The sequence below is a fragment of the Prionailurus viverrinus genome, chromosome D1, assembly GCF_022837055.1.
Source record: "Prionailurus viverrinus isolate Anna chromosome D1, UM_Priviv_1.0, whole genome shotgun sequence".
Lineage (NCBI taxonomy): Eukaryota > Metazoa > Chordata > Mammalia > Carnivora > Felidae > Prionailurus > Prionailurus viverrinus.
In genome coordinates this window covers 60,529,631-60,549,479 of record NC_062570.1, presented here as the reverse complement: position 1 = coordinate 60,549,479, position 19,849 = coordinate 60,529,631, and the positions used below count along the sequence as shown (strand labels likewise).

The window sequence follows — 19,849 nt, the reverse complement described above, 5'->3', positions numbered from 1 at the left end:
ATGGCTTTGAATGACACACTGGACCAGATGGCCTTAACAGATATATTCAGAGCATTTCATCCTAAAGCAGCAGAATATACATTCTTCTCCAGTGCACATGAAACGTTCTCTAGAATAGACCACATACTGGGACACAAATCAGCCCTCAGCAAGTACACAAAGATCGAGATCATACCGTGCATATTTTCAGTCCACAACACTATGAAACTTGAAATCAACTACAAGAAAAAATTTGGAAAGGTAACACATACTTGGAGACTGAAAAACATCCTACTAAAGAATGAATGGGCTAACCAAGAAGTTAAAGAGGAGATTAAAAAGTATATGGAAGTCAATGAAAATGGTAACACCACAACTGAAAACCTCTAGGATGCAGCAAAGGCGGTCATAAGAGGAAAGTATATAGCAATCCAGGCCTTCCTAAAGAAGGAAGAAAGGTCTCAGATACACAACCTAACCTTACAACTTAGAGAGCTGGAAAAAGAACAGCAAATAAAACCCAAAACCAGCAGAAGACAGGAAATAATAGAGATTAGAGCAGAAATTAATGCCATCGAAACAAAAAAACAAAAACAAAAAAAAAAAAAAAACAAAAAAAACAAAAAGTAGAACAGATCAATGAAACCAGAAGCTGGTTCTTTGAAGGAATTAACAAAATTGATAAACCACTAGCCAGTTTGATCAAGAAGAACAAGGAAAAGACCCAAATAAGTAAAATCAAGAATGAAAGATGAGAGATCACAACCAACACAACATAAATAAAAACAATAATAAGAGAATATTATGAGCAATTATATGCCAATATAATGGGTAATCTGGAAGAAATTGACAAATTCCTAGAAACATGTACACTACCAAAACTGAAACAGGAAGAAATAGAAAATTTGAACAGACTCATAACCAGTAAGGAACTCGAATTAGTAATCCAAACTCTGCCAAAAAACAAGAGTCCAGGGCCAGATGGCTTTCTAGGGGAATTCTATCAAACATTTAAGGAAGAGTTAACACCTATTCTCTTGAAGGTGTTCCAAAAAATAGAAATGGAATGAAAACTTCCAAACTCTTTCTATGAGGCCAGCATTACCTTGATTCCAAAACCAAAGACCCCACTAGAAAGGGGAACTACAGACAAATTTCCCTGATGAACATGGATGCAAAAATCCTCAACAAGATATTAACCAACCATATCCAACAATACATTAAAAAAAATATTCACCAACACCAAGTGGGATTTATACCTGGGATGCAGGGCTGGTTCAATATCCACAAGACAATCAATGTGATTCATCACATCAATCAAAAAAAAAAAAAAAAAAAGACAGGAACCATATGATCCTCTCAATAGATGCAGAGAAAGTATTTGACAAAATACAGCATCTTTCTTGACAAAAACTCTCAAAAAAGTAGGGATAGAAGGATCATACTTGGAGATCATAAAAGTCATTTATGAAAGACCCACCACTAATATCCTCAATGGCGAAAAAATGAGAGCTTTCCCCCTAAGGTCAAGAGCAAGACAGGGATGTCCACTCTTGACACTGTTATTCAACATAGTATTGGAAGTCTTAGCCTCTGCAATCAGACAACACAAAGAAATAAAAGGCATCCAAATCAGCCAGGAGGAGGTGAAACTTTCACTCCTCGCAGATGACATGATACTCTATATGGAAAACCCAAAAGATTCTACCAGAAAACTGCTAGAAATGATCCATGAATTCAGCAAAGTGGCAGGATATAACATCAAAGCACAGAAATCGGTTGCATTCCTATACACCAATAATGAAGCAACAAAAAGAGAAATCAAGGCATCGATCCCATTTACAGTTACACCAAAAACCATAAAATACCTAGGAACAAATCTAACCAAAGAGGTAAAAAATCTAGACACTGAAAACTATAGAAAACTTATGAAAGAAACTGAAGAAGACACCAATAAATGGAAACATATTCCATGCTCCTGGATAGAAAGAACAAATATTGTTAAAATGTCAATACTACCCAAAGTAATATACATATTCAATGCAATACCTGTCAAAATAATACCAGCATTCACAGAGCTAGAACAAACAATCTTAAAATTTGTGTGGAACCACAAAAGACCCCAAATAGACAAAGCAATCTTGGAAAAGAAAACCAAAGCTGGAGGCATCACAACCACAGACTTCAAGCTGTATTACAAAGCTATAATCATCAAGATAGTATGATACTGGCACAAGAACAGACACTCAGATCAACGGAATGGGATAGAGACCCCAGAATTGGACCCATAAACATATGGCCAACTAATCTTTGACAAAGCAGGAAAGAATATCCAATGGAATAAAGGCTCTCTTCAGGAAGTGGTGCTTGAAAACTGGACAACAACATGCAGAATGACTTTGGACTACTTTCTTACAGCATACACAAAAATAAACTCAAAATGAATGAAAGACCTCAATGTAAGACAGGAAGCCATCAAAATCCTCAAGGAGAGAGTAGGCATAAATCTCTTTGATCTTGGCCATAGCAACTTCTTACTCAACAAGTCTCCAGAGGCAAGGGAAACAAAAGCAAAAATGAACTATTGGGAACTCACCAAGATAAAAACCTTCTGCATAGTGAAGGAAACAATCAGCAAAACTAAAAGGCAACTGGTGGAATGGGAGAAGATATTTGCAAATGACATATCAGATAAAGGGTTAGTATCCAAAATCTACAAGAACTTATCAAACTCAATACCCAAAAAACAAATAATCCAGTGAAGAAATGGGCAAAAGACATGAATGGACACTTCTCCAAAGAAGACATCCCAATGGCCAACCGACACATGAAACAATGCTCAACTCACTCCTCATCAGGCTAATACAAATCAAAACCACAGTGAGATACCACCTAACACCTGTCAGAATGGCTAACATTAACAACTCAGGCAACAACAGATGTTGGCGAGGATGGGGAAAAAGAGGATCTCTTTTGGACTATTGGTGGGAATGCAAGCTGGTGCAGCCACTCTGGAAAACAGTATGGAGGTTTCTCAAAAAATTAAAAATAGAACTACCCTATGACCCAGCAATTTCACTACTAGGTATTCATCCAAGGGATACAGGTGTGCTGTTTTGAAAGGGCACATGCACCCCCATGTTTATAGCAGCACTATCAACAATAGCCAAAGTATGGAAAGAGCCCAAATACCCATCGTTGGATAAATGGATAAAGAAGATGTGCTATATATATATATATATATATATACACACACACACACACACACACACACACACAGTGGAGTATTACTTGGCAGTCCAAAAGAATGAAATCTTGCCATTTGCAACTATGTGGATGGAACTGGAGGGTATTATGCAAAGCGAAATTAGTCACAGAAAGACAAAAATCATATGACTTCACTCATATGAGGACTTGAAGAGACAAAACAGATGAACATAAGGGAAAGGAAACAAAAATAATATAAAAACAGGGAAGGGGACAAAAAGAAGAGACTCATAAATATGGAGAACAAACTGAGGGTTATGGAAGGGGTTGTGGGAGGGGGGGATGGGCTAAATGGGTAAGGGGCACTAAGGAATCTACTCCTGAAATCATTGTTGCACTAGATTCTAACTAATTTGGATGTAAATTTAAAAAAATTAAAAACAAAACAAGTTTAAAATAAAAAGAATCTAAAAATTAGCTACTAAGGAATTAGTTTCATGATGTCTATACTGGCTTTTCTCATGCTTTTCTTTCCTGGGAAATATATATAACAAGTAACAACTGGAGAATGGTATCTTCCCGAATGACAAAGACCCTTTAATGCTTCAAAGGATAATCTCTACCAGGATACAAACCCTAACAGTCCTTTCTATAATCTAGATGAAATGTATTTCAACATTTGTTTTTGTCTTTAAAACATCATCTGTGTTACTCTTATATAAATAACGAAGACCAACCAAATGAGAACTAGCAAAGTCAATTTATTCAGAGAGTACTGGTAGGGAAATCAGCCACTATGTCATTTGGATTTTGGCAGAGACTTAAAGGCAGGCAGGGGAATGGGAAAGTTTTAGAGTGGAAAAAGGGAAGACTTCAAATGTGCTCTAATTGAAGGCTGTTAAAGTGGAGAAGCTGTAGGTGAGCTAACTAGAAGTGGGGCATCCCATGTTATTGGTTAGGGGCACATATTTGTCTTTTCCTGGTTGGCCTAAGTTGGTAGCAGGAACAAAAATTAGAGAAGCTGTCAGTTATTCTTCAAGACCTGGATGTTTGGGGCTGACTGTTACAGGGTTCATTGTTTGGCTTCCTAGATTGATATCAGAGACAGCAGTCTGACTACAAGTCTTGACTTGTAGGAGGCTGGCTATTGTAGATAATAAACTGGTTTCCTGGGCAAGTTGCTTCAGGTTGTGGGTCAGTGTTCTATATTTATATATGGTCTGGTCATTGTCCCTCTGTGTATTCAGTCACTGCATAAAACAAAAAAATAAAATTTACATTTTCAGAGAATTGGACTCTTAAAAGTATCATCAGACTTTGATTTTTTCATAGATTTTTTGTTTTCTAATGCCTGAAATAAAACATCACCAAGTAAGAAAAAAAAGAAAAGGGCTCAGAGCCACAGAGTGGTGAGATGTCACAGGGATTACAATCTTACATGGGATGTTATGATGGTTAATTTTACGTGTCAACCTGGCTAGACTTTGGTGCCCAATTATTTGGTCAAGCACCAGTCTAGATGTTGCTGTGAAGATATTTTTTTAATGTGATTAATATTTAAATCATTAAAGTTTGAGTAAAGCAGATAACCCTCCATAAGGTGTATAGGCTTCATTCAATAAGTTAAGGGCCTTAAGAGCAAAGACAGAGGAGAATGGAATTCTGCCTTCAGATTGCAACATGGTATTTCTGTGTGAGTTGCCAGCCTTCTAAACCAAAACCATAACATCAACTCTTTTTTTCATGAAAAGGAAGAAATAAAACTTTATTTTTCTGAAAACAACATGGCTGTACATATGCAGGAAAAACTACAGATAGAATCTACAACAACAACAAAGCTACAAGAACTAGTAAGTGGAATAAGGTAAAGCTGCAGGATGAAGGTCAACATACCAATCAATTGTATTTCTACAGATGTAGAAGTCAATATTGTTTGGCAATTTTGGAAAACAATGCACATTTGGAAAAGAAAATTTTTTTAAATACCACTTATAGTAGCTTCTCAAAACAAACTTCTGAGGGACTAAACACACAAACAGCAAACAGCAACAGATTCATTGATACAGAAAACAAACAGGTGTTACCAGAGGGAAGAGGGGTCTGGGGATGGGAGAAATTAGGTGAAGGGGATTAAGATGTACAAATTGCCAGTTATAAAATAAGTCACAAGGATGAAAAGAAGAGTTTGGCAACTTTCAGAAGAAAATCACTGCCCAAGATTCATCTCATGTAATTCTCCAGTCTAGGGTTAGAGAGGTAAGTGAAGAAGACACAGAGAGGTGCCCTGATCTAGTTCTCAGTTCTATGGGGAGAAAGTTAACCAAGGCCCCAAACACTGATATTCAATGACATATTAGAGACTTTGGAAGAAACATGTACAAAAATCACATTCATGCAATTTCACTAGAAACAGCAACACCTGGAGTCATTTGACTAGTATCTTACCTGCTGCCATAAACTGGTGCTAAAGCTTACTCCATCCATGGAGAGGATTGCTAACAAAAAAAGAATGCCAGCTTCCACATCAAAATTATTTCTGCTTTGTAAACAATGCATAAACCACATGGTCCCAGATCTGTTTGGTCTTTATCCCATAAATGATGGGATTTAGCATAGGAGGAGCCAGAATGTAGATACTGGCCAGCAGAACATGAATGTGGGGTGTGATGTGGCATCCAAACTGCTGAGTAAGTGTTGGAAAGATCCCAGGTCCATAAAAGAGGACAATGACACAGACATGGGAGCCACAAGTATTGAGAGCTTTGTGACAAGCATCTCCAGAAGGGATGCAGACGACAGCATGGAGAATCAGCACATATGAAATAAAAATTAGCACGATACCTAAGACCACTGTTGACATTAGGACAAAACCACATACCAGATGTTTAGTCATATGTCATTACAGGAAGCACGGGCTAAGACAGTATGCTTACAGGCTGTGTTTGGGAGGATGCTACTTTTTCAAAAAGCCAATCTTTTCAGAAGAAACATTATAGGGAAAATTGTACCATAACTTCTCAGAAAGATAGTCAATCCAACTTTCCCAATCAGTGCACATGTAAGAATAGTGGTGTATCTCAGTAGGTAGCATACGGCAATGTAGCAGTCAAACTCCATCACCAGCAAGATCCCTGACTCAGAGATGAAGGTGGTATGGATGAAGAAGAGCTAAGTGATGCAGCGATCCAGAGAGATCTCCCCAGCACGAAACCAGAAGATGTCCAAGGCCTGAGTTACTGTGCACGTGAAGAGGACAACGTCTGCTCCAGCTGGCATGCAGAGGAAGAGGTACATGGGTTCATGGAGGCTGCGCTTTGTGAGGATAATGCAGATGAGCAGGTTGTTCCCAAGCAGGGCGATGACATAGGAAACGAAGAAGGGGATGGAAGCCCACACATGCTGGTCCTCAAGGCCAGGAATGGCCAGCAAACAGAAGACCATGTGACTAACAGCAGTGTGGTTTAAGGTAGTCATGCCTGGATCAGACAACCTTCCTATTAACAGAGAGGAAAATTCAGTTCATACACCAAGATTGTTTTTGCTGTTACCAACAGCTTTTCACATTTATCTAATTCTATTCCATTCTGAAGGTGCCAGGAACTATGATACTAAAGGTAAATAAGATGATTTGTTCAAGCAAAGGGGAAAAAAAAAACAGAGAGAGAAACAAACCAGGAAAGAGACACTTAACTACAGAAAACAAACTGCAGGTTGACAGAGGGGAGGTGGGGAGGAGGTGGGTGGGGAATAGGTGAAATAGGTGATGGGGATTAAGGAGAGCACTTGCTGAGATGAGCACCTGGTGTGTATGGAAGTGTTAAATCATGGAGCACCTGAGTGGCTCAGTCAGTTAAGCATCTGACTTCGGCTCAGGTCATGATCTCATGGTTCTTGAGTTTGAGCCCTGCGTCAGGCTCTGTGCTGACATCTCAGAGCCTGGAGCCTGCTTCAGATTCTCTTTCTCTGACCCTCCTCTGCTCGCGCTTTGTGTCTCTCCCAAAAATAAATAAACGTTAAAAAAATTTTTTTTAAAAAGGAAGTGTTAAATCACTGTATTGTACACCTGAAACTAATATAACACTGTATGTTAACTGGAATTTAAATAAAAACTTTTTAAAAATAAAAAATAAATTTTAAAAAAGATACGGTTTGTTTTCTAAATAAGTTCCTAAGCTCATAAGAGACATTTACATTAATTAAAATTAAATTATTAAGTTGACATATTAGTTATACAAGTAAATTTTAGTATGGAAACACAATGGAAGTAATTCTCATTGTTTATATTTGTAATGGTTTTAAGAATGACTTCATATCTGAACTTAGCCTTGAAAATAAAGTAGGATGCCATCAGGTTGAGGAAGTATCAAGTAATGAATGGGGGAAAGTCATCTGGGAATTCAAGAAGAAATGCTTGGCCCACAAATGCAAAATATGTCTAAAGCAGCTTTCAGCTCTGTGAGGCTGTGATGTGGCAAATTTGGAGCAGTTGGAAAAAAAAGATGGCAACAAAAGTAGACTGACTCTGAAATTAAAGAGGATGAACTTCATCAGTTAGGAAAAAAGATCAGCCATGAACAGTTTTGAAATTGGAAAGCACTTTGGATATATTTATCTGACAACTATGTGGAAGAGAGAAGTGATGGAAAAAGAGAGCAAAGACTGGAATTTGATGAAGTTTGCCCTAGTGAGAGAAATTCATGTATTGATGAATTACTATTGCAGTGAAGTAAGATCAAGAAAGTATCATCTTAAAGTAGCTTCACATTTTTCGGCAGTGATATGAAAATGTTACTTACAACACATCATTCATTTCTTCTGCCAACACAGGCTAGTAAGGACTGTCACCATCCACTGTTGCAGGGACTATGGCCAGAGTCGCAAAAGATGAGTCCGCAAACAAACTGCAGTTAAGTGAAGGTCCTCGTACTAGAGTCGGAATGAGGCCCCGACTCCAGAATGAAGCTTCTTTTTATTAGGATAATTGCTAAAGACTACGTGCATAAAGTCAGCTAAGCACGTGTGTTAATCAATCTAATGGTTTAGCTTTTCAAGGTTGAATTTCGAGTTAATTGGTTTTTATAACACTAGGAAGGGTCAGGTGTAAAGGAGGATCCGGCCTTGGACAATGTTAATGGCTCTAGGCTTTCTGAGCCGCAGCTGTGTAAACATGTCCTAAGGTTTTCCACCTTCTCCAGCCCTTCCCTTTTGAAGTGTTTTCCTTTGATGCTGCTCTCCTGCATCTCCCATAATCCACTTCTTAGAACAGAAATTTCAGCCTCAAAAAGAACAACTCAAAGCACAGAGCTGGAAACTTTTCAAAATTTCCTGGATGTAATTTCCTCATCTTTGAAATGGGTTAAGAAAAAGAGACCTTTCTAAACAACTGGAAGTGAGATGCCCTCCCGACCTGGGGCAGGTTCAAGGGGTGAGCGCAGTGGAACAAAGACAGCCCCCCAACAGGCAGCCATATCCTACCCTTCACCACAGGGTCAAGACCAGGAATAATACTACAAAGTCTTCATAATTACTTATCATTGAAACTCCACCCACTTTTGCTATTTGCTTCATTGCTAATGTCTCTAAAAAGAAAAGGGGCAAATTTTGGGTGAAGACACAGAACACTGTGTCCTGAATCCAAGCCAGAAGAAGTGCGAGAAGCTGAGAGATGGCTCTGTTGTCCAGTGTCCTACAGAAGAAAGAACCAGGTGCTAACATGGATCGAGGGAAAGCAGGACTGTGAAGACTGGTGGAGAAGACAGAAAAAGAAGTTATTGTCTTCATCATTGTATTCACTCCATGTCTGCTCAGTGCCTTGCACGTAGTAAGTTCACATGCAAATAATAGCCTCGCTTCCAGGTTTGTTCTCCTCACCTATAAATTTAACATTGCGGGGGTGCCTGGGTGGCTCAGTTGGTTGAGTGACTAACTTTGGCTCAGGTCATGATCTTGTGGTTCACGAGTTCAAACCCTACATCGGGTTCCATGCTGACATCTCAGAGCCTGGAGCCTACTTCAGATTCTGTGTCTCCCTCTCTCTCTTCCCCTTCCCTACTCATGCTCGCTTGCTCTGTCTCTCTTTCTCTCTCTCTCTCAAAATAAATAAACATTTTTTTAAATTAAATTTAATTTCCAGACTAGGAAAATCCAGTCCTATTTTCATTGCTATATTGCCCCTGAGAAATGGCTAACACTGTCCTGAAAATAAAATCACATGAACAGAGCCCCCAAGAGGCTTGTGAAGTTGTGCGTGGATGGACAGCAGCTACCACTAGGTCAGTCTGTGGCCACACAACAACTATAAGAATAAATAGGGATGGAGGGAAAGCCATCCTGCTGGAGAAGTAGATAGAAATCGAAATTGCTATGAAAATGCCATTGGGGGTGATGGACAAGTGTGTGTGCCACTATACTGGCAAAGGAATAGCAGGAAAAAGTGATGAAGGGAAAGAAACTAAGTCTCAAGTAACTAGAAAGAGAAGAAGAGGACCAGCTTACACAGGTTGATGGACTCTGGATATCTTGGCAGCAGCACACAGAAGGGTTCTTTGGAGTAGAAAAGAATATAGGCTATGGAGCTTGCCAGTTGGGAGCTGGTCTCTGGGTGAACTTGCATGAACTGGAATGGCTCCTTATGTAACTCATGGCCACCTTAAAAACCTTCTCGAGTGACAGGACACCTGGGTGGCTCAGTTGGTTAAGCATGGTCTCTTAGTTGACTTCAGCTCAGGTCATGATTGTTGAGTTCAAGTCCCGCATCAGACTCCACACTGACAGTGCGGAGTCTGCTTGGGATTCTCTCTCTCTCTCTCTCTCTCTCTCTCTCTCTCTCTCTCTCTGCCCCTCCCCTCCCAAATAAATAAACTGAAAAAAAAACCACCACAACCTTATCAAGTGCCTCATGAAGGCTTCTGCAACTTTGATCCAGGCATCTTCAATCCCCTGGACAAGTTGCCTCTATCCCTGATTTGTGCTATGGAGCCATGGCACCAACCCAGGGCCCTCTCACTGTCTGTCCCCTACATCAGGAGTGTGCTCACATGATGCCTCTTGCCACAACTCATTCTTTCCCCTCCTTTGATTTCACAAGAAGTCTAATCACCAGAGCACCTACCTCAGAGATATTAGCCTATTGTCAGTGTTTCCCAATTGACTGTAAACTTTCTGAGGTCTGTTTAAGATTTGTATGCTCCCATAATCCAGAACACTGAGGCACCGTGTGATTACTCTGTAATGATAAATACTGGATGGAAAGTATAAAGGGTGATGATAGGAGCCATGAATGAGGCTCTTCTGATGCCTAAAATGTTCACAATAATCAAGGTCTGCTGCTAGTGTGGAATCCTCTCTGGAGGGACTTGAGGCTCCAAGCACACTGAGAGCCAAAGTGTGGGTGCAAGCCCAAAGTCTCCCCCCTCTCCCCTCCTAGACAGCCCTTTACATTCTACTGGAACAGTCCATACTTGTACCTCCAGTCTAGGGGTGTGCTGGTAAAACAGCTCCTTAAATTTTTTTTTTAGAAGCCCCAGTTTTACAGTGCCTGACAATTCCTTAGGTGAAAATATTCCTGTGTCGTCAGCTTCAAACTATGAAGATGATATCCCTATATGCATATTATATATTGCATATATATAATAAGAAATATTATATATATATCTTAAACAGACAATTCTCAGACCTCAGAAACACTGACTACAGGCCACTGTCCTTTAGGTAGGCAGTCTGATGATCAGAACGCTCTCGCAATCAGAGGGGACAGAATGAGCTTCAGCCCCTGCAGCTGTCCCTGTTCAACACATCTGACTCCCCACAAAAGTCCTAATACTTTCAACCATTAGCCTTATGCCCCATAACCCCACAATTCCTGGTCTTCTTCCTGAAATTTCATTTCATAGCAATTAAAATTTCACCTGCTTCAAAGGGAGTCCTCACGAGCTAGAATGGGATGAATCAAGTAAAGGCTGAGAAACAGGCATCAGGCAGCAGAGATTTATGCATTTGCCTAAAGACTGCAGAGGAAGCTGATACCCAAGGGACCATAGCAGAATGTATATCGGTCAGGTCCTGATGGTTCCTCAGTCATGCCCACACCAGCTGCTCCTCCAACCAAGATTACATGTATACACGTATTATTTTCAAGAAATTCAATGTTAGCATTGTTATGTGAAATATACCTATTTCCATTATAATAGGAAGTAGTAAGCATTAATCCCATTATCAATCAAAAAATATAACTTGAGGAGGAGGGGCCAAGATGGTGGAACAGTATGGAAGGTTTTTTTGTGTCTCACATCCATGAAATACACCCAGATCAACACTAAACCATCCTGCACACCTAGAAAACTGATGGGAGGATTAACGCAACAATCTGCACAACCTGAACCACAGAATTCAGCAGGTACGCAGCACTGACAGGTGAACTGGGGGAGAGAGAAGCTGCGGAGGGCAGAGAGCCACTTTTGTATGTAGAGAGAGGAAAGAGATGGGGGGTGGGGGGAGTACGGGAAAAGCACCCACCCCCCCCCAAAGCAGCTGGAGAGAAAGTGAAAAAGTGGAAACAGCTGTAGGGACTGAAGAATAAAGGGAGAAAGGAGAGTGTTTAAATTCCATTAAGACTCTATATAAACAGGGGGAGCACAGAGTCTGAAATGCTTCAGCTCAATGCCTGGTGGTGCTCTGGTGGGAAAGGCGAGTCCCCAGGAGCAGAGAGTGAGACCTGGGAGGTGTGCAGGCAACATGGGGAGAGGAGGTTCCCCTGCTGGAGGACATTTGGTAGAGGCTGTGAGGCCACCAAGGTCCCAGCAGACCCCAGAAAACAACTACATTTGCTGGTGCTGGAACAAGGACATTAAGGGGGAAGCCTGGTGCCAGATGTGTGTTGTGACTTACCATAATCCCTGAAACACTGCTGCTACACAATCTCGTGAACTTTTTCTGGGGCGGGCTGGCACCCAGTCGCAGTCTCTGGGCATCAGCAGCAGCATGGTACCCCAAACATTCCTGGGTGCAGCTGGGTGACCAAGCCATTGCTTGGTGAGACCCTCCCCCAGGGGATCTGAGTGGGCCCAAGCCGCAGTCCCTCAGAAGTGAGGGGTCGGGAAACACAGCCGCATCTGAGATAAAACTCAGGAGGGAGGTGCCCCCTGGCAACCTGAGGGCTTGGTCACAGTGTAAAAGCAGGAAGTGGATGGAGGCCAGAGACAGAGGACTGGTGCACGATTGCTGGTCGGGGAGAGCACAGAGTTCCGACACTAGAGACTGAGTAGCTAGGTGATGCCATTTTCACTCCTCCCACGCATGTGCATACACACCTACAAGCACCATAATAATTCACCCCAGTAAGCCAAGTAGAGCCATCTAGTGGAAAACAGAGCCATTACACTAAGCCCCTCCCAAATGGGCCAATCTCACTTTTCAGGAACACCACAAGTCTCTCCACCTGCTTAGTTTACAGATTATAAAGTGCTTCATAGTTTCACTTCTAGGGGAAAGGATGTAATTTCAATCACATTTCAGTCTACTGGCTTGTCCATCTATTCAATTATTGTTTCTTTTTTGTTTCTTTTCTTTTTCTTGAATACAGAAAGAGAAGAAATTTATTTTTATTTTTAATTTTTATTAAAAATATTTTTCTTTAATTTTTTTCTACTATATTTTTTAATTTTTTGTACATTTTTCAAATTCTATTTTACTTCCATCATTTCATTTTATTCTATTTCATTGTATTCATTTGTTCAAATTTTCAAATGTTTTCCTTTTTTTTCTTTTTTTTAATTTTCTTTTCCCTTTTTTCTCTAATCTGTGAAGATCCTTTCAACAACCAGATCAAAACACACTTAGGATCTAGCATCATTTATTTGATTTTTTTGTGTTGTTTTTAATTTTATAATTTAAAAAGTTTTTACCTTATTATTCCTTTTCTTTCTTCAAAATGATGAAATGAAGGAACTCACCCCAAAAGAAAGAGCAGGAAGAAACGACAGCCAGGGACCTAACACAGACACAAGCAAGATGTCTGAACCAGAATTTAGAATCACAATAATAAGAATACTAGCTGGGGTTGAAAATAGATTGGAATCCTTTCTGCAGAGATAAAAGAAATAAAAGCTAGTCAGGATTAAATAAAAAATGCTATAACTGAGCTGCAGTCTCCAATGGATGCCTCAGTGGCAAGGATGGGTGAGACAGAACAGCAAATCTGCGATAGAGAGACAAACTTATGGAGAATAATGAAGCAAAAAAAAAAGAGGGAGAATAAGGCAAAAGAGCGTGATTTAAGAATTAGAGAAATTGGAGCACCTGGATGACTCAGTTGGTTAGGCGTCCGACTTCAGCTCAGGTTATGATCTCACAGTTCATGGGTTCGAGCCTGTGGTGGACTATATGCTGACAACTCAGAGCCTGGAGCTTTCTTCAGATTCTGTGTCTCCGTCTCTCTCTGCCCCACCCTGGCACCTGCTCTCGCTCTCTCTCTCTCTCTCTCTCTCTCTCTCTCAAAATTAAATAAACATTTAAAAAAAGAAGATTTAGAGAAATCAGTGACTCATTAAAAAGGATCGTCAGAATCAGAGGGGTCCCAGAAGATGAAGAGAGAGAAAAAGGGATAGAAGGGTTATGTGAGCAAATCATAGTGGAAAACTTTCCTAACCTGGGTAAAGACACATACATCAAAATCCAGGAAGCACAGAAGACTCCCATTAGATGCAACAAAACCTGACCATCGACAAGGCATATCATAGTCAAATTCACAAAATACTCAGGTAAGGAAAGAATCATGAAAGCAGCAAGAGAAAAAAAGTCCTTAAGCTACAAGGGAAGACAGATGAGGTTTGCAGCAGAAGTTTCCACAGAAACTTGGCAAGCCAGAAAGGAGTGGCAGGATATATTCAATGTGCTGAATCAGAAACATATGCAGCCAAGAATTCTGTATCCAGCAAGGCTGTAATTCAAAATAGAAGGAGAGATAAAACGTTTCCCAGACAAACAAAAATTAATGGAGTTTGTGACCACTAAACCAGCCCTGCAAGAAATTTTAATGGGGACTCTCTGAGGGGAGAAAAGATGAAAAAAATACATACATACATACATACATACCAAAAGCAACAAAGACTAGAAAGTACCAGAGAACACCACCAGAAACTCCAACTCTACAAGCATCATAATGGCAATAAATTCATATCTTTCAGTACTCACTGTAAAGGTCAATGGACTCAATGCTCCAATCAAAAGACATTGGGTAACAGAATGGATAAGAAAACAAGATCCATCTATATGCTGTTTACAAGAGACCCACTTTATACCTAAAGACACCTTCAGGTTGAAAGTAAGGGGATGTAAACCATCTATCATGCTAATGGTCAACAAAAGAAAGCCAGAGTAGCCATACTTATATCAGACAATCTAGACTTTAAAATAAAGATTGTAACAAGAGATGAAGAGAGGCATTATATTATAATTAAGGGGTATATCCACCAAGAAGACCTAACAATTGTAAACATTTATGCACCAAATGTGAGAGCACCCAAATATATAAATCAATTAATCACAAATATAAGGAAACTCATTGATAATAACACCATAATAGGGGACTTCAACACCCCACTTACAACAATGGACAGATCATCTAAACAGAAAATCGACAAGGAAACAATGGCTATATATATATATATATATATATATATATATATATATATATATACACACACACAGATATATTCAGAACATCTCATCCTAAAGCAGTGGAATATACATTCTTCTCCAGTGCACATGGAACGTTCTCCAAAATAGACCACATACTGGACACAAATCAACCCTCAACAAGTACAAAAAGATCAAGATCATACCATGCATATTTTCAGACCACAACGCTATGAAACTCAAAATCAAACACAAGAAAACATTTGGAAAGGCAACACATACTTGGAGACTGAAGAACATCCTACTAAAGATAGAATGGGTCAACCAAGAAGTTAAAGAGGAAGTTAAAAAGTACATGGAAGCCAATGAAAATGATAACACCACAACCCAAAACCTCTGGGATGCAACAAAGCAGTCATAAGAGGAAAGTATATAGCAATCCAGCCCTTCCTAAAGAAGGAAGAAAGGTCTCAGATACACAACCTAACCTTACACCTTAAAGAGCTGGAAAAAGAACAGCAAATAAAACCCAACACCAGCAGAAGACAGGAAATAATAAAGATTAGAGCAGAAATTAATGTTAGCGAAACCAAAAAAACAGTAGAACAAATCAATTAAACCAGAAGTTGGTTGGAGCATTAAGGAATCTACCCCTGAAATCATTGTTGCACTCTATGCTAACTTTGATGTAAATTTAAAAATAATAAAATAAAATAACAAAGAAGAAATAAAGAAAAGGAAAGAAGAAAAGAAAAGAAAAAAGAAAAGAAAAGAAAAAAGAAAAGAAAAGAAAAGAAAAGAAAAGAAAAGAAAAGAAAAGAAAAGAAAAGAAAAGGAATGGGAAGACAAAGGGTTTGGGCTGGGGGCAGGAAATGTGGTGATGTGACTAAAAGCTATCTGGGGAAGGGATACAGGAAGTGGCAGAATATAAGAGTTTTTTTAGTAAGTTTGTACAGATCCATTTCAGCATGGATTCCAGTCTCTGGGGATGACAATGTTCTTCCCTTTCTGGAACAGAAAGGGCACTTTTCTCAAGGGAAATTATATAGCTACTTTTTAGGTAGGAAGGGGTAATTCAGAGAATTCTTGTTGTATCTTCTGTTTCTTGAGCACCTTAAGCTCAAAATAATCAGTATTCCACAGTGGTATATGTTGGGATGGCATGTTTTGAACTCCTTATTGTAGTGGCCAAGGGCAGGCCGCTCCAAAATGCACCACTTTGGCACATTGATGATTTTAAGTAAAATTTACTTGAGAACAGCCAATGCAAAAGAACACGCTGACATCACCACCACCACCCCTTGCTTCCAGGAAATAATAAATCAATCTTGCATGTGAAAGATACCTTTCCTGTACCAGAGGGTAAAGAGACATCCTTATCACTGGAGGTGGGAATTTGAGCTGAGAAGTCTATATAAACAACCCTTGTTACATTTTACTAATTAACCTCCCCAGCCCAAGTTCTGTTTCAAATTCCTTCCAAATTGAAGCTCCCAAAGTTTTCTTTGTCCTGTTAACTCCTCACAAATATATTGTCTCTTTGTTTAAAAGTATAAAAACTACCTGCCTTAGTTATTTACTGAGGTCTCAATTTCATTACTTGGCCTCTGTACACATATAATAAAACTTCAGATTTTTTTCCTGTTAATCTATCTCTTGTCAACTTAATTCTTAGTCCAGTTGAAAGACCTTGACTGGCAGAGGAAATTGTTGCTTCCCTACAATATTGAAGGCTTTCCTGCTCTCCTCCTTCCTATCTCTTCAGGAATGTCTCTTGCCCCTCCTCTTCCATACACTGCTTTCCTCACCTTGCCACTATTCAGATTGGCCACTTCCTATTGTCAAGCCCTTGACCTGGCTAATTCTAGGTACTTGTCCACATTCAGCACAGGAATATGCAGGAAGAGTTCTCTCTCTCACAGTTGGGAGACTCGCACTTCTCATAGAAGTGACTGTCCTACCCTATCCCACAGTGCTCTCTACATTATTTATCACATTGTGTTTTAATCCCTTAATTTTTGTCAACTCTAGTTTATGGACTCCCTAAGAAAGGGGACTGTGATACTGATTATCTCCAGGCCTTAGCTTAGTCCTGGTAATTTATAGTGGGCATAATTTAATGTTTGTTGAGTTATTCTTTTATTTACAAACTTTTGTTTGTTTAAGGTATGTTTATTGAACAATATATACCTAAATATGTTTTAATCCTAAGAGTGTTCTTATATAAATGACTTGGATCCATTTATACAAGTAACTCATTCAATAGCTTACAGTGGTGGTAGTGCCTAGTATTTTTTTTTTTAAGCAAGTTGGAGGGGAAGGAGATGGGATGACATTTGGCTTTTGTGAGGAGCATTCAGGCTGCACTATGGAATCGAAGACCCAGAGTAAGCGAAGGGAAAATACACACGGGAAACAACTTCTTTTTTCTTTTTTTTAGAGAGAGAGAGAGAAAAAAAGTGTGAGCGGGAGATAGGGACAGAGGGGGAGAGAGAAAGAATCTCAAGCAGGCTCCACATTCAGTGCAGAGCCTGATGCAGCACTTGGTCCCACAACCCTGGGATCATGACCTGAACCAAAATTCAAGAGTTGGATGCTCAACCAACTGAGCCACCCAGGCATCCTGGGAAATAACTTCTTAAAGCAAACATTTACTTGCTGCTACTCAGGATGGCAATCTCAGCATGAGTTCACATCCATGCCTGTGCTTGTCAGGCATTTGTGTTTCATACAAAGAGGGTTTGAGGAGTTGTTTTGACTCCATCTCTGTGGAATGTCTTTCCAGTACACCATTACATCCATCATTTCAAAAATAATGGTCTCATCTTGGGCTCATGCAATGGCTCCTGTGTCTAGCACAGACTCTATTCTACCTTCCAAAATAACATGCTGCTATAAATGTAACTGGTAAAAACACATGTTGTGGTTCCACTATTCAAGTGTTGGCTGTAATAGGCCAGCTCTCTAGAGCATCACAGGGTCCCCCCATTTCCTCTGGCCAAGAGTCAATGTCATATCAGTAGGATTATCCCTGGTCAAGAGTAGGAAGACAATTTCCAGTGTCTGTGACCAGTGTTCTACAAACAATTTCTTTTCCCTTTTTAGGGATTAATACTTACCAATGGCCCTTTCACAACTTACTGATGTAGGTCATGAACAAGTTAAGTGATGGTATCTTATAGACTGCTATAGTTAATATTCCACCTTTTCCTTTTTTAATGTTTATTTATTTATTTTTGAGTGAGAGGGAGAGCACAAGTGAGGGAAGGGCAGAGAGAGAGAGGCAGACACAGAATCCGAAGCAGGCTCCAGGCTCTGAGCTGTCAGCCCAGAGCCTGACACAGGGCTTAAACCCATGAGCAGTGAGATCATGACCTGAGCCAAAGTTGGACACTTACCCCACTGAGCCATCTAGGAGTCCCAATATTCCACCTTTTCCAAACATACAACTACATATGTGTCTGTCTATATTTATGAGTATGTTTATATTTTTTATTATTTTTACACAGATACATAAAGATACAGAAAAATATGGACAGATGCATACCAAATATTTAACAAATCTAATTGTCATATTTGAGATGAGTTCTTTTTTCCTGCTTTATTAAAGTATAATTGAGAGGTAAAAATTTATATATTTAAGGTATACAATGTGATATTTTGACATATGTATACATTATGTGTGAGTGATTGCCACAATCAAGCTAATTAACATATCATTCACCTTTCATAGCTGCAATTTGAGTGAGGGGGGTGAGAACACTTAAAGTCAAATCTCTTAGCAAATACCAAATATGCAATAGGTTTTTTAAATTAATTTATTTATTTATTTATTTATTTATTTATTTATTTATTTATTTATTTTGAGAAAGAGACAGAGAATCTCAAGCAGGCTCCATGCTGTCAGCATAGAGGCCAATGTGGAACTCAAACTCACAAACCCATGAGATCATGACCTGCACCGAAATCAAGAGTCAGACACCTAACCAGGTGCCCCTATGCAATGAAGTATTAACTCTCATCACCATGCTGTCCATAAGATCTCCAGAAGTCTTTTATCCTGCATAACTGAAACATTGGGCCGTTTGTATGTGATTGTCCAGGGATATCACAAGATGTCTCAGAGGACATGAATTCAGTGAGGAATAATTTAACAACTTCCAAGACCAGAGCAATACCCTCTTTTTATAGGGGCCAAGGGAGGGTGCCCCAAAATGTGCCACTTTGGCACATTAATTATTTTCAATAAAAACTACTTAAGAAACAGTCAATGCAAGGACACTCAGACCCTTATCTGTCCCCCTGAAAGTAGAAAACAAATCATCCATGTGAAAAATATCCTCCCAGTACCAAGAAGTACAAAGACATCCTTATCACCAGAGAAAGGTATTTTAAATTTGAGAACACTGTAGAAACAAATCTTTGTTCTCCTTTTCTAATCTACTACCTCAGCCTTAGTTCTGCTTAGAATTCCCTACTAATTTAAGCTCCCAAATACCTGTTTTCTTTATACTGTCAATTCTTCACAGATGTATTGTCCCTTTGTCTAAAAAGTATAAAAACTACCTGCCTTTGTCATTTCTTTAGGTCTCAATTTCATTATTGGGCTTCTGTGCACACATAATAAAACTTACTTTTTTTCTTCTGTTAACTAACTCAAGTCAACTTAATTCTTACTCCAGCTGGAACACCTTCAAGGGCAGAGAAAGAATTTTTCCTTCCCAACAATTTCATCTATAACCAAAAATCAGACTAGTGACATAAGGATACATGACTCTGGAAATTCATATGTCCAGCCACAGGCTCTGTTCAGGAGGTAGCCTGTTCAGTCAAACATGGCATGGCTCTCTCTGTTGCTTTGACAGAAGATGTTAAGTCCTCTCACCTCCCTGGTGAACCTGCCCCAGAAACAGAATTCACTAGGCTACTTCCTAGTAGTTCAGCTTGCCATTAGTGTTTCCACCCACTGCTTCCTCAGACCACATCATGGAGAACTAGAGGTGCTGAAAATACTGTTCCTCTTCCAAAG

At 39.5% G+C, this 19,849-nt stretch overlaps 1 pseudogene; it reads right to left on the bottom strand.

The window, feature by feature from the left end:
* Positions 1-5,716: 5,716 nt before the first annotated feature.
* On the bottom strand, positions 5,717-6,660 carry LOC125146971 (olfactory receptor 52B4-like; annotated as a pseudogene).
* Positions 6,661-19,849: the final 13,189 nt, after the last annotated feature.